The following is a 14,499-nucleotide window of genomic DNA, read 5'->3' on the forward strand; positions in this document are numbered from 1 at the left end:
CGTTCCAATAGCTAATTCCAATATTTTAGAATACAGCTTCACAAAAAGTGACTATTTAACGGTTCTCATAGGAAAGATCTGATTGATGGCACTTTAAAGTTGGAATGAAAGAAGTGTATAGCATAATACCATTGGCATTACTGTTGTATGCTTGTAAGAGTTATCTTATGTGACACTTTAAATAACTAGTTTCATGGATTTTGTTTAATTGCTGTGACGGTTTAAAAGAAACATTGCAACTATTGTAATAAATGGCAATATATGGAAAGAAAGTTGTTGCTGTAGGGTGTAACGCCATTTGTCAGCGCAAGATAGTCTATACATGGCAGCCAGTATTATTGGTGGGGGAAGAACCTGGGAAAGTCATGGAAAGAACCATCAAGCCACGAGAAGCTACTGGCAAGCTTTCTCACATACCCACGTTAGCTGAATCTGAGACTTGAACCCACGCAGACAGATGTGAGATGGCAGTCATCAGTAACGGATAACACTTTAGACCACTCAGCCACTCGGGACTCCCCTGGAAAGGAAGTTAAAGTTTTAAACAAATATGAGAAACTTATCTTGAAACCAATGAGTTGGTGAGTAATAGATCATTATTCACCCAATCTTCCAGTTATTTTGCATAGATATGATACTATCTGTACCTAATTAAAATATAACTTTTGGTAATCTAAGTCAAAATGTGTTTGTGGTTTTCATTGATACTTCAGATTTTTAATAGATATTTCACTCCACCTTAAAAGTGCCTCATGATCCCATGAAATGTCACATGGATGTGTACAGTTTGAGAGAAAATTAAAGAAGAAAACATGAAAAAGTAACAGCTTAATTTTCAACTTCGGTAGAAATTTTTGCAGTCATCGATTTTTTGCATTTCAGAGCACTAATTTCCACAAATTGGGTTTTACCTTTGCAGAGGCATTGTGTTGCAGATAATTTCCCAAGTTTTGCAAGTTGTCACTGAACTTCATCTTCAGTAATGGAGGGTGTGAACCACCTAAGACAGATCCCAGAGGGGACAGGGTTAATGAGTGAAATACTCAGAAATTGTTGAAAACGCAAAGGAAACATCACAGATGATGTAAGTGCGGTTTCCAGAACGATTTTTGATTTGCAACATGTGCATTTGCCATCCAGAGATGTGAGGTCTGGCGATCCACAGGGAAAGCTACATTACATGGACCATTGCAACAAGAAGATGTGACATCATTGTCTGCTACTGGCACAAGTAATATCCTCTCTGGTCAATCAATCAATATGGCTACCCTGGATAAAGAATTAGCTATACAGTGTCAGTTGTGGACACAAAACGTATATGTTGTATTCAAAATACATGTGCACATGACAAAAATGGAAGATTTATTGGTTATTTGTGCTAGTAAAACCCAAATGCCAAGGACATCAGCTGCGGTTTCTGCAGGATCGGCACACATTGGTCATTTTGAAAAGGGTTTGGACACTATGCACATAAAAGGGGACGTCGACTCGGATGTGGATGTTGCAGGGCTAATTATGCCAGATACAGATTCCGCCAAGGTCAATGTAAATTTGATGATTATTTGTTTGCTGCGTTGGAAAGATTTGTGCTGGAATACCAAAATGCGGACCCAAATGTGAATGAAAAATTAGCGTTAGTTCTCAGTAAAGGACTTCTTTAGTGTTAAAGGTTACACCATTACAGAACAAATCTCAGACCAGGAAATTGTGACAATTTAAAGGTGCCAGAGTCAATATTGAGGTCAAATGTCAAAACAGCCATGGAGTATTGATATATTGCTGCAAAAGTTTTAACTCAGTTGTGGCAAATGTTGGTTCCTACCTTAATGGTAATGGAATTGTTTAAGAAGCATATAAACAATGTGCGAGAATTACTGCTGGATTCAAAAGGGACTTAAGATCTGTTCAGGCTATTAGTATACAGATTCATGTAAGTACATACGTCTGACAATTTTGTTGCTGGGAAAATTTGAGACTGATTTGAAGAATGGCAGAATATTACTTCTGATCCTTGGATTCTGAATACTGTGAAATGTTGTGAAATTGAGTTTGAACAGCGACCGGTGGAAACATATACCAAACCAAATTAAATTCTCAATTACTGAAGAGAGACAGATAAACGCTGAAATTAAACATTTTCTTGCAAAAGGTGTTATTTGTAAAGCTATTTCAAGACCCTAGACAATATTTTTCAAACATTTTCATTTGATCTAAAACATGGGTCTGTGAGACTTATTTTGAAGTTAAAACAATTGAATACAAATGTTGAGAATAAACACTATAAAATAGAAACTTTGAAAACAGCTGTTAATGCAATGAGAAAGAAATTGTTTATTGCATCTGTTAACTTGAAGGATGCTTGCAGTTATGTTCCTGTGGCTAAGATACTTAGGAAGTATTTGCGTTTTCTGTGGCTTGGGAATATATATGAATGTACCTGTTTGCCAAATGGTTTGGCATCTGCACCATGCGCTTTCACTAAGCTATTGAAGTTAGATTTTGCATTATTGAGACAAAAAGGAACACAAATGTGGCATACCTTGACGATAGTTGTTTGTTGGGGGAATCTTATGATCATTGTAGGCAAAATGTGAAGGAAACAGTTCGTACATTTCATGGATTGGGCTTATTTTCATTGGTGGTGGTCAGAACCATGCAATTATTTATTAACAATTGGTCGGTTGTGGATTTTATACAATTAGATGATTATTACAACTTTCTGCATAGTATCCGGTAATCTCATTTTCTCAAAAAAGTTAAGCACAATAATACCATAGTTGCAAGTTGAATTAAACATTGTTGACTTTATGTTTAGATTTTGCTATGTGCATGTCTAGTTGTTAAACATTTGGACAGTACACCATTTTTGGTATGTTTATCTTCTCCAAAAGATACATAGTATATTACATAACTGCTGCTTTACACTCCATGCCTATTTTTTATTCACTTTAATAATTTCATAATGCACTAGTGGTCATTTGTGAGTGTAAACGTGTTAGTTTCAATGTGAATCTTTTACTTTTGGGGGTCAAAACATACTTATCTCCCTTTGATTTTCTGTCAGTGAACTACATTTTCCTTATGTAGTGGTTGTTTTCTTATTAATAATCCCTGTCTGTTATCCTTGAACCTTGTAGTTTGTTATTCTGGAAATATAATTTTGATCAATCTGATGTGGAACTAATTTTGTGCGCAGGTACACATAGCACAGGATAACATGTATGGTAAACAGCCGACATTTCCATAAGAAATCTGCTAATTCGCTGTGTCACAAACTTTATGTAGCCAACTTATGTGAGAATAAAATAAAAAGAATATTTTCTTGAAACGAATGAATAACGGATATGTTTCATCTCATGGGTTAAAATCTCTAGTATTTTCAATCGTGGTTTGACCACTCGTGAAAATACTGAGTTTTTCATCCACTCGACGAAATATATCCGTTATTCACTCGTTTAAAGCAAATATCCTCTATCTCTTGCTTGAAAACATGGACTTGATCATGCAAATATGGAGACAGTGCTACTAAAGAAACTCCCGTGTGCCTCGCATATTTAAAAACCTTGTTCACTTCTGCTGAAATGTTGGGTCACATTTTGGTATCACAACATGAAACATAGTTACACCACTGGTAACCATTACAGACCACTGACTGATTATGTTCAGGATTTAAGTATGTGTGTCTGTTAGGGGTCATCTCATATATTTCACATTTTTAATAGTGCTTATTAATTCTTTTCTTATTTTACAGGCATCTATAATTGTGAGCCCAATGCATTAAGATGTATGAAAGAGATTTCCTGAAACATTTGCCAGTTTTAAAAAGATCTTACTTTCTATTTAGAAACAATAAAGTCCTTAAGGTTGTCAAGATAAAAATGTTGAAAGAGAAAAGGTTTCCTGGTTCTCTTCTTATTTAAGTTATTTTTGTTTCAGCAGTTTAAATTACAAGAGTACATGTTCAGAGATGAAATTATGCCATTTATAGATGCTGTTTATTGATATTTAAGGAATTTCAGATTGAACATTTGTCATTGTTATACATATTAATGTCAAATATGTAACTGAAGTACCAACATGTCAGTTATCCTGACCATTCACTTTTCTAACTCACATTTGCTGTCATGAGCCTGTTGCTATGATCTGGGTAGATGTACTTGTAGTTGTCATCTGTAAATTTGGATTTAGATACAAGGGTTAGGATTAACACTGCTTGCGTTAACTTTGTTTCAGATGGAGTTGTCTTGAACTGCATCATTTGTTCAAAGTTTGTTGGTTAACTTTACTGGGTCTCAAATTGCAACTGGTCATTCATATTCTTAACAAAATTGAATTTCTTAAGTGAAGTTTGGTGGCTGGATGACCTATCCATAAGTATTGATGTACTTGGGACATCATCTATTGACAAATTCGAAAGTTTTTTGCAAGAAGATATCTCAAAACAACACAATGCTTTAGATATTTCAGTGGCAGATGAATGTGTCACTTTGCAAGATGATAACATAGCCAAGAAAGATAATGATGATGCATTGGAGTATCAATAACTCCTATGATGACAGCTGATTCAAGCAGTTGCTTTCTGGATATAAAATCAATAGAGATGGTATGTGTGTCTGTGTATCTTTTGGCTTTTTAATTTAGCTTCAACGATTTGTCAGTCATATCGCTATGATGCCTGCAGTGGGTCAGTTTATGGTGATGTCAAGTACTGGGGTATGATGCTGCATATCTGTAACATCATGTCCCACCCGGTCACATTATCCTGACATCAGATCAATCAGTCTTAACATAAACCTCCTTTGTGCTGAGCATCAAGCAAGGCAGCTGCATGTACCATTTTTATAAGTCTTTGGTATGACTTGGCGAGTGTTCAAATCCGCGACCTTCTGCATCCGAGGCAGATGCTCTAACCACTAGGCCACGAAAGACATCCATTACAGATGGAAAATCTGCCATTGATAAAAATGATCAAGGTTCTGTATCTGCACACTTATAAGTCGAGTGAATCTGCAAACAACAATTATCTTGGTATGCCATATAATAATGCACCTGCATATCGGGGTCTTTGATGTTTGTTCCATTGATTACTCCTAGCAAACTGCACAAAGATCTGCTGGTACATTGTATTATAGTTCATCAGAGTCTGTGCAGTAAACATTGGGACTCATAAGTGAAAATATATGGTGCATATTATGACCAAAAAATGTCGAAACCTTAAATGCCGTGCATGTTGAGAATTCTGTCTTTTCTAATTGTAATTAATTGTAATATATCTAATACTTGATTTCATCTGTAGCAATTCTATTATTTATCATGACTCTATGATATCATACCTCTGATTCAAATTTGTTAGCATTTGCTATTTGACCAGGATGATGAACTCAAAGGTCATGTGAAATAATGAGTTTTATTTATATAGGTGTGTGTGGATTGTTTAAGGTTCTTCTTGTATCAATATTTTCTGCACCAAATCGCAGAGAGACATCAAAACTAATCAGATTTTTTTATAATAGTTTGTACGTTTCAATTCTAGCATTCATTTTAACCCTTAAAAATGAGTAGTATGGACACAACATAATGCACATGATACATTTTTACCAGACTTAGAAGGCCAGAAGAAATAGTAATAACAATAATAATAATAATAATAATAATAATAATAATACTGGTAATGTGGATTTAGTACAGTGCCTACTATTTTTAAGATTTAGACTAATAGATAGCACATAAAGGTGTATACAACAAACTTCTTACCAAAAAATGCCATAAATGTACAATAAAAAACATGCTGATGATAATTAAGGAAGTAAATATTAAGTCTTCAGGTCTGTTTTAGTAGTCAAAATATGTGAGTTTTAAGAACACGTATGAACAAGAACACAGTGTTCTTATGTATAAGGTCTATGGGAAATTCGTTTCACATAGCATGGCACTGGTACACAAAAGAACATTGTCTATATCACTTCATTTTACGAAGGGGGAACAATGGGGATGCAATTGTACGATAGAAACCCCATGTCGCAGAGTGGTCTAAACCATTCACCATTACGGATCACTGCCATCTCACCTCTGTGTTCATGATTTCGATCTCCGGGTTCAGCCAATGTGGGTATGTGAGAAAGCTTGCAGGTAGAATATCATGGGATGGTGGTTCTTTATGGGTTTTCTCGGGTTCTACCTTCACCATTTATACTGTCCCGTGAGTGATTTTGAGTCTAAAATTGATGTCGACCAGGAGTCTGATGCAAATGACAGCTGGACAAGAAAAGATGTCCTGCCTGACAGTCACCCCTACCCACCACCATTCAATGGTATTTCCTAATCGATTATAGATATGGCAAATTCCAAACCTATTTAAGGCTTTTTAAGGCTTTTTATGATGAGTCATTGTAAATCAAACCAATCATTATGTAGATCAGATAGTAAATGGGGCAGACTTGAATGAGAATACTGAGATGAAAACCAACAGCTGACCAGATGAAACTCTATTTTACATTGCTTATTGCCGTGCATATAGTACATACATTTGACATAGATTCTTACTGGTTAACTGGTGATCTGATATCAGCCCTATAATTAAAAAAGTGAGTAGGTATACATTTCTTGCTTTTATAAGCAATTTATACCTGTCATTTATTGAGAACACTCAAGGTGTACCTTTGCACGAGCTCCAGCCAATGATTATAAAAAGAAACATTTGCTGAGGTTTATTCAGCTGATATCAACCTCCGTTTTGACGAGGCTTCCTGCCCATGGAAATTGTGTCTGAAATTAAAGGTTTTAACCCTGCCAAACCTAAGGACTGTTTCAGTAAAACATACGTGGGGACTGACAACGGTTAGTGTTATATTTCCATTCTGCTCAGCTATTTAGCATTTTTAGTGGCTTTGGCTCTCATAGTTTCAAAATCTGTTGCAACTGCATTGGGGATGATTGTGAACAAATAGTGGTGGGAGGCAGTGCAACTTGAGACCACATAAAAATGAAAAGGTCTTGCATTATCAAAGCTCAGAAGCCAAAATGTCCTAAGCAGATGTGATTTTCAGTTTTGGCTTTGCTGTTGACATTTTGATATACCTGCAATGACAAGGTCAGCCAAAACCTTTCCAGGTGATTTTATGTGGGATGAATTTGTAGTGATGATTCCATGCACAAAGGAAACTGTCATGATCAGGGTGTAATTGACAACAGAACCTTGAATGCATTGGGTGATATACAGTATAGCCCCTTGACATCAATTGTATCTAGTCTCATGTGGGCTTGCATTGTCACTTAAAACAACCAAATTTATTCACCTCTGCCAGTGCAACTTTGGCTGAATCGGGACATCTTGTTTCTAAAGCACTTCATGCACTTACACGTTCTCCAGCCCTACAAATATGTATTGATTTTATATTATCTTGTAAGAAGTACACTTATACAAATTGCCTATTAACATTTGTGGACACTCAGCCACCGTGTGATGCACCATTGTTGATCTAACAAGTTTTGCAACCAAATTGGATTTGAATGAGTGTACAAGCTGGGTTGTTGTTGACGTTGACATGGGCTATCATGTGATTTTCCAAGCTCAAACTGGAACACGTAATATGTCTAACATCGACATTCAAAATGTTGTTATCAAGCTGCAGGGTGCAATAGAAAAACCTGCGGGAAAAATCAATAATATTAGGAAAATCAAAAACGCATATTTGTCTGATTTGTTTACCAAAGACTGTAAGACTGTGTCATTACAAATGTGATATTGGCAGTTAAAATGTGTGATGATGAAATGAACAGAGAACATTATCAATGAAAATAGAATTCAGCTGATTTGTAATCCCATTGTTGAAAATCGAAATAATCTTGAAGATGATGTGTCATACAGTAAAATATGTTTTAATTAATTCTCACTGGTAGTTATTGCTTGTTCCGATCCAGGTAAAACAATAACCACCGATTAGAAATTAATGAAGCTTATTCACTGAGTGACAAACCTGATGAATCGGCAAAGTAGCAAATAAACTTCACTCAGAAGTCATTGATTGATATGTAAAGTAGGAAAGATAATGACTGTTTGGATGTGGAGGCATGGTCATATTTCACTGTGTGTGACACTCGTAGTGTAGCTTTTAAATAAATCCAAGTAGACAGTTGTTATTAAACGATGAGTAATGTATAGCATTGTACGTTATGGAACATGCTTCGAATGTATAGTATATGATGAAGATGCTGATGGGTTATGATAATTAGCATGGAATGGGGGGAATTACAAAATACGTCACTTTGTGTTAATTTATCAATGGCAAGCGAATTTTCTCATTAGTCCTTTTAGATTTTTATTAATAAATATAGTGCGCGTGACTGCAGATGATATTACTAATGAATTATAATTTTAAAGAATAATAAAGCAAACTTATAATAATTATTCATGATTCCTGAGGGGTAAAATAAATTGCATATGGTAAGTATATTTTTGTATCGATTCTCCATCTCTTAAATCGATTTGTGTCGTTACAGGAAAATAGAAGGGAAAATAATGCCTGTTTAAACATAAATGCTCTCAGTGTGTGCGATTGCGTGAAGCATGCAATATTCGTACCAATTTGTGAACATCAATACACGAGAAGACCCTCATATCAAAATGTGCACAGAGAAGTTTAAATTTGTTTTACGTTAACCGTTTTTATAGCAAAATGTTTTTTGGGTTGGCAACAGTTTACACAGCTGGGTCCTTGAAACATGACATAAATGGTAGTTAGCTAAATTTGATTGACACATGGTGCCCAGGAATAAGTATTAGTATGGTATAGTTTGAACCTTCCATGAAATAAGTTTTACAAATATATTTTTAAAGTATCTAGAACTCACAAAATGTTTGATTCCTGGCGTTGTTCTTGATGATTTCGTTGATAATTATCCAATACCTCTTTCTGCACAACCAGAATAAGGCACTTATATCTATAGACTAAAGCCGCAATACAATATTACGGAACAAATAAGAAATATGGCATAGTAGTCAGTACACAACTGATTCAACAAAGTTTATATTAGTGAAACATCATATGTTGGAGCAGATTTATCCTAAAGATAATATCTGTGAGCTCTGGAAACAAATATACATAACAATCATAAAGATCAGTTCCCCAGCATATTCAAGCTATGTATATGCCCTTTAAGAAGGAAGCGCAAAACAATATTTATACACAGATAAGGAATAGAGTATGCTCAAAAATAATTAACAGATTAATACATATGCAATAGAGGTGACATTTTGTAAAGATGTTGTAACCAGCAGAGCTCTAAGAAAGTGCAGCATGAAGAGGAACTGATATTCAAGTGTTAGGTAAATAATTAACTATGGCCATTTCTTCTCTTCTCCTCCTTTTTTCCCGCTCCCCCTTTTTTTTGTTGGTGACTAAGGGGAAGGTCCTCCCTGTCATAAAATCCTGACAGCATCTCTCCATAAATTGTACATTGGGAGCACAGTTGGAATTTCTCTTTGTATGCAGAGATATTTAACCTGTGAATGAAGGTGCTGATGGAATAAATACAATTAGCACAGAATCAGCATTGGAACATATTTGAAACCGCTCAAGTTTATCAACTTGTGTAAGTTTAAAAAAGTATAGAATAGGATTTGATGTTGTCAGTAGTTTTCTTCTTCACCAACAAATGCATGTCTACAGCAGTCTGTTACATAAATATGAAGTACAATGTGATATATTTAGCTAGTATTCATCTTAAACCCCATTCTTAGTGATGAGCTTCTTTTTGCACGAGGAAATTACTTTATTTCTTTTGTTTTGAAGATAACATCGTAATGTCTTCTAAGTTGAAGTGAGACATGATATTGCTAATATGTTTCCAAAGCATTCAAGCTTTGCAACACAAAGGGCCTGGTGGTTAAAGTGAGTTGAATGGAGTCACTATTAAATGGCTGAAACCGTTGAATGAAACTCACTGACAATCAGCAGGTTGTGTGAATGAAAGTACATTTGTTATCTTGCCAATATGTAATATGCATATTGGAAATAAAACCAAGAATGTCAACATACATACAAGGACACCACCAACATTCCAAAGATGGAAAGACATCAAGTTTGTATGTGTATCGCCATGTATCATATCACAAGCTGAATCAGGAATCGTATTCATACATGGCACACCCTTACACCCCTATAAGTCACTTAACACGTTTATGGTTTCAGACTATTTTGAGATCCATAAGGACGAAATAATATAGGTACATTGGTTAAATATTGTGGATACAGTGGTATTAAACATATTTGGTGTATGAAATTAATATTTCTTATTACATACAAGTGATGGATTCTGACTGCTGTGATGATGTTGAGGAGTTTCCTTGCCAGGTGTTGGACAGACTAGCCAGTGATACCAACATTGATAATGATTTTGTTCCACTTCTTTGATTAGATCTGCATGACAATCATGTTAACAAGCCCTCTCATATATTGAAATATAATATTGCTACGTGCCAAAATAGAAATCAAAAGTTTGTGTACCAGTGTCCACTCAACGCCAGTGTCCAGAACAAATCTAGTTTCAGAAATGTATTGTTCTATGAGAAGTCCATCTCACTGTTATGTATATTTAATTTGCATTGCTTGTTGACTTTTCTCCGTGATTATATGTTATGTATATCTGCATGTTTTAATTGACCTTTGTCCAAAATCAAGATAAGGGTCTACCTGACAAGTGATATTTATTTTGTAAGCAAAATAATACATAGCTAATATTCTCTAGAGACTAGATATTTAGATTATTAAATGGAGGTAAACATATTTATTTATATTTGAGTCAAGGACACCAGTTTTGCACTTCAAAATTCCTAAACATTTTGACAACTTAGAATGTTTTAGAAAGGAAACTTACTTAAATCTATTATGTCTTGGCTTTTTATGTTAATGTTATTTACTTCCAATTTACTCATCTCTACCTTAAAATCCAAACTGGAATCACTCTTATTGTGTTCAGTATTTAAATTGGGGTTGATTTATTTATTTAAATTGTTTGCTGGAAGTATAAAGGACTCTTTAATACTTCTTGGACTAAATCATTTTTTCAATTTTAAATATTAACTTGTTATTTCTTGCTCTTTCTCTGTCTTAGCAGCAGGGAGGGCGAATCGGACATTTTGTCCAATCGTCATTTGGCTTAATTAATACTTTCTGCACTCAGCGGATCCGGCATCGTCAGCGCCTGGTAAAAAAAAAACGACGTCGTTGTCGGGGGGGGGGGGGGGGATCGTCCAATCGTCATTTGGTTTAATTAATACCTTCTGCGCGCCGATCCCAGCGTCGTCAGCGTCCGGTAAAAAAGCGCGACGACCGCGTCGATGTCATCGCCCTCCCTGCTGCTAAGTGGCTACTTACAATTTAACCGAATATTTGGTCAAGTCCGATACGATATCGTGTCCGAGGATCATGTAAATTTATCGTTACAAATCCATGTGGGGTCGACTGAGCATGACTAAAAAAGTTTCGAAAAACATTGAAGTCCATGTCACCGCCGCACCATGTCTGCCAAATATTTCGTAGCGTGTGTGTATCAACGCCGTTGAATACAGCAAGAATATTACAGTTGTCTCTGATTACTTTTGGAATCTGAGTGTATCGTCGAGTGACATATATCACGTCAGTGTTTTTATGCCTGCCTCTGGAAAATATCCTAGCTGGGTTTTTTGATTGTCTAACATAACATCATCGTACACGACTAAATTGTTAACGTCGCCATCAATATCATCGATACCTGGTGCATCATTGATATCTGTAATAAACTCAATAACATTTTTTTCAGCGATCGCTGATGCATTCTCGTTGAAATCTTTTAACACCTCGTAGCATCGTTGATCATCTACGCTAGGGGCGATTAAATACAACTTATCCCACTTCATCCATCTCATTATTAAATTAAGTAACAATTGCGTCTTGCCGGATCCAGATGGTCCGATGATAATCATCCGGATCGAGTTTGGTAACGCTGCAACATGCTTAACTGGTTCTCTTGTTTTAGTCGCCGAAAAATCAATTATATTCATATCTCTATACATAAATTATGGATCTATATTGTGTAAAGTGTAGAGTGCGTACTGGCACAAATGATATGACAACCGTTGCAACAAGAACTAATAGATCGGCACTTACTGGTAAGTGTGTACAATGCGGTATAAAGAAATTTAGATTTATTTCTATTAAACCCGGGGACGCTTTAAAAAAAAGCGAGGAGGTGATATTGCAGCCAAGTTATCAAAACTCCCCGGAACCCCGTGGGCAAAGTATCCAGGAGAAAAGCACCTTCCAGGATATAGCTACTGTGGCCCCGGAACACGATTAGATATCAGACTCGATGATCAAAATCAGCCCAAACCCGGTGAGTATCCAATAAATGCTATCGATAAGGCGTGTCATGCTCATGATGTTGCTTACTACAAAAGTAGCGATCTGCAACAGCGTCATATCGCGGACGTAAAATTAATTCACGCGTTAAATGCTATTCCTGATAAATCCTTCAAAGAAAAATTGGCCTCATGGTTGGTAAAATCGGCTATGAAAGGTAAATTAATGATGGGCGCTGGTAATTAATAACAACATGGAATCCATCTATTATTCTCCGAGAGGATACTGGAAGGGGAAGGCCGCAATTGGTAAGCTTGCAAGCGCTGCAAAAGTAACGAGGGCCACTGCGGCTAATTGGTTATCCAAACAGGCTATATGGCAAATCTATCTACCACCGCCTAAACAAATCAACTTCTCGCGCTTTGATGTCAGCGTACTTAATGAAGTTCATCAGGCTGATATACTATTGTTGCCGCATGACAACGGTTACAAATACGCGCTAACCGTAGTTGATGCTGCGAGTCGATACAAACAAGCGGAGCCGTTAAAAACAAAGTCAGCAACTGAAGTAGCCGATGCGTTTGAGCGGATTTATCGAAGAGGTCCTCTGCGCTGGCCAAATCTATTACAAGTTGATCCTGGTAGTGAATTTCGCGGCGCTGTTTTATCAACGCTGAAACATCATAGCGTCGCGGTACGACGAGGTCATACTGCGCTACATCGTGATCAGGCAATTGTTGAACGATTCAATCGGACTCTTGCTGAACGGTTATTTTGATATCAATACGCGAAGGAATTCATCCAAGAAAAACGATCTCGTGAATGGGTCAAAAGGTTGCCAGGCGTAATTTCCGCGTTAAATAACGAAATTACCCGAGCAATCGACATGAAGCCCAGCGACGCGATTAAATACGAGTATATACCCGGAAGATCAAAAATAGATAGCGTTTCCAAGCCGATTCTCGGCGATGTCACTGTTAGATATCTGTATGAACCAGGAGAGCTTGAAGGCGGTAAAAAAAGAGCTACTGATCCTATTTGGAGTGTTACCACACATAACATATCAACGATAACACGATCAACTAATAGACCACCGATCTATAGACTGGATTCAACTGCCCCACAGCGGGGGTTTACACGCGAGCAACTACAAGTGATACCTGACGATCCTCAATTGCCCCCGCGTGGTCTTAACTAGCGCCGTTGCGTCTATTGCACTCAAGACAGGTCAACCTCACATTGTTTTTGACATGACCGAGACTGTTATCGATCCTGTCCACGGTAAATTGGCGAGCGTCTTTATCCGAATAACGCCAACGCATTACACAATTACAACTCGCGCAGTGATTATTCTGTTGTTGTCGTAACGCAATTATTAATTCGGCATCAATATCAAAACGCCGCTGTTTTTTTTTATCCTGTTGGCGGTAACCCGAGAGTTTTCTATCAATGACGCTTGCATCGATGATGTCGTTGTCGTTGGTGACTCCGTCACTGACTCCGTCAATAACAATTCTTCGAAGCTGATTTATCCTCCGTACTCTGGACACTGCAAGATAGACTAGATTTGACCATTCGATGCGATTATCAACCATCCAAACAATTGTTTCCGTGATAGTCAGTCCCTGCGAGGAATGTTTTGTCGTTGCGTATCCTAGCGTCCACGGGGATTTATCAGCACGTAGCGCGTCCTCGACGACGCTGATATCAACGAGCACGATATCATTCAGCACGAGAATTTGTTTTTTTGTCCCTGACGCTGTCGGGCCTGGAATCTCAACTTCAATGTTCTGCCGCCGTGTGTCCGCGGGTCTATAACATAACGGCACTGGACGCGTTGGAAACTTTTCCTTATGCAACGTAAACAACCTACGCTGAAGTGTGTCTCTGACTATCTTTCTGCTCGCTACAATCAAATCGTTTGGTCTCCATGTTTCCCAGAATTCATTTAACGGCGTTTCCGGAATCACCTCGCGGATTATTTCACACTGAATTCTATCCGGCTGTAATCTGATTAATTTTTTAACCTCGCGCAGTTGTTCATCAAGTGCTCGGTAATCAGTATCGGTTTCTTCATAATAGTCCACAAAACCCTTTAACCAATCATGTGGGCCCTCGCCGACAAATGGTGGTGGTTGACCATGATCTCCGCACATTATCA

At 37.1% G+C, this 14,499-nt stretch overlaps 1 protein-coding gene across 1 annotated transcript in view; it reads left to right on the top strand.

Annotated features, from left to right (window-relative positions):
- The window catches only part of LOC149773315 (uncharacterized), a 60,313-nt gene that overhangs the window by 8,532 nt on the left and 37,282 nt on the right, over window positions 1-14,499 (top strand). The window lies entirely within an intron of this gene.

Source organism: Sinohyriopsis cumingii, unplaced genomic scaffold, assembly GCF_028554795.1.
Source record: "Sinohyriopsis cumingii isolate HCF-2022 unplaced genomic scaffold, ASM2855479v2 utg000695l, whole genome shotgun sequence".
In the NCBI taxonomy this organism is placed as follows: domain Eukaryota; kingdom Metazoa; phylum Mollusca; class Bivalvia; order Unionida; family Unionidae; genus Sinohyriopsis; species Sinohyriopsis cumingii.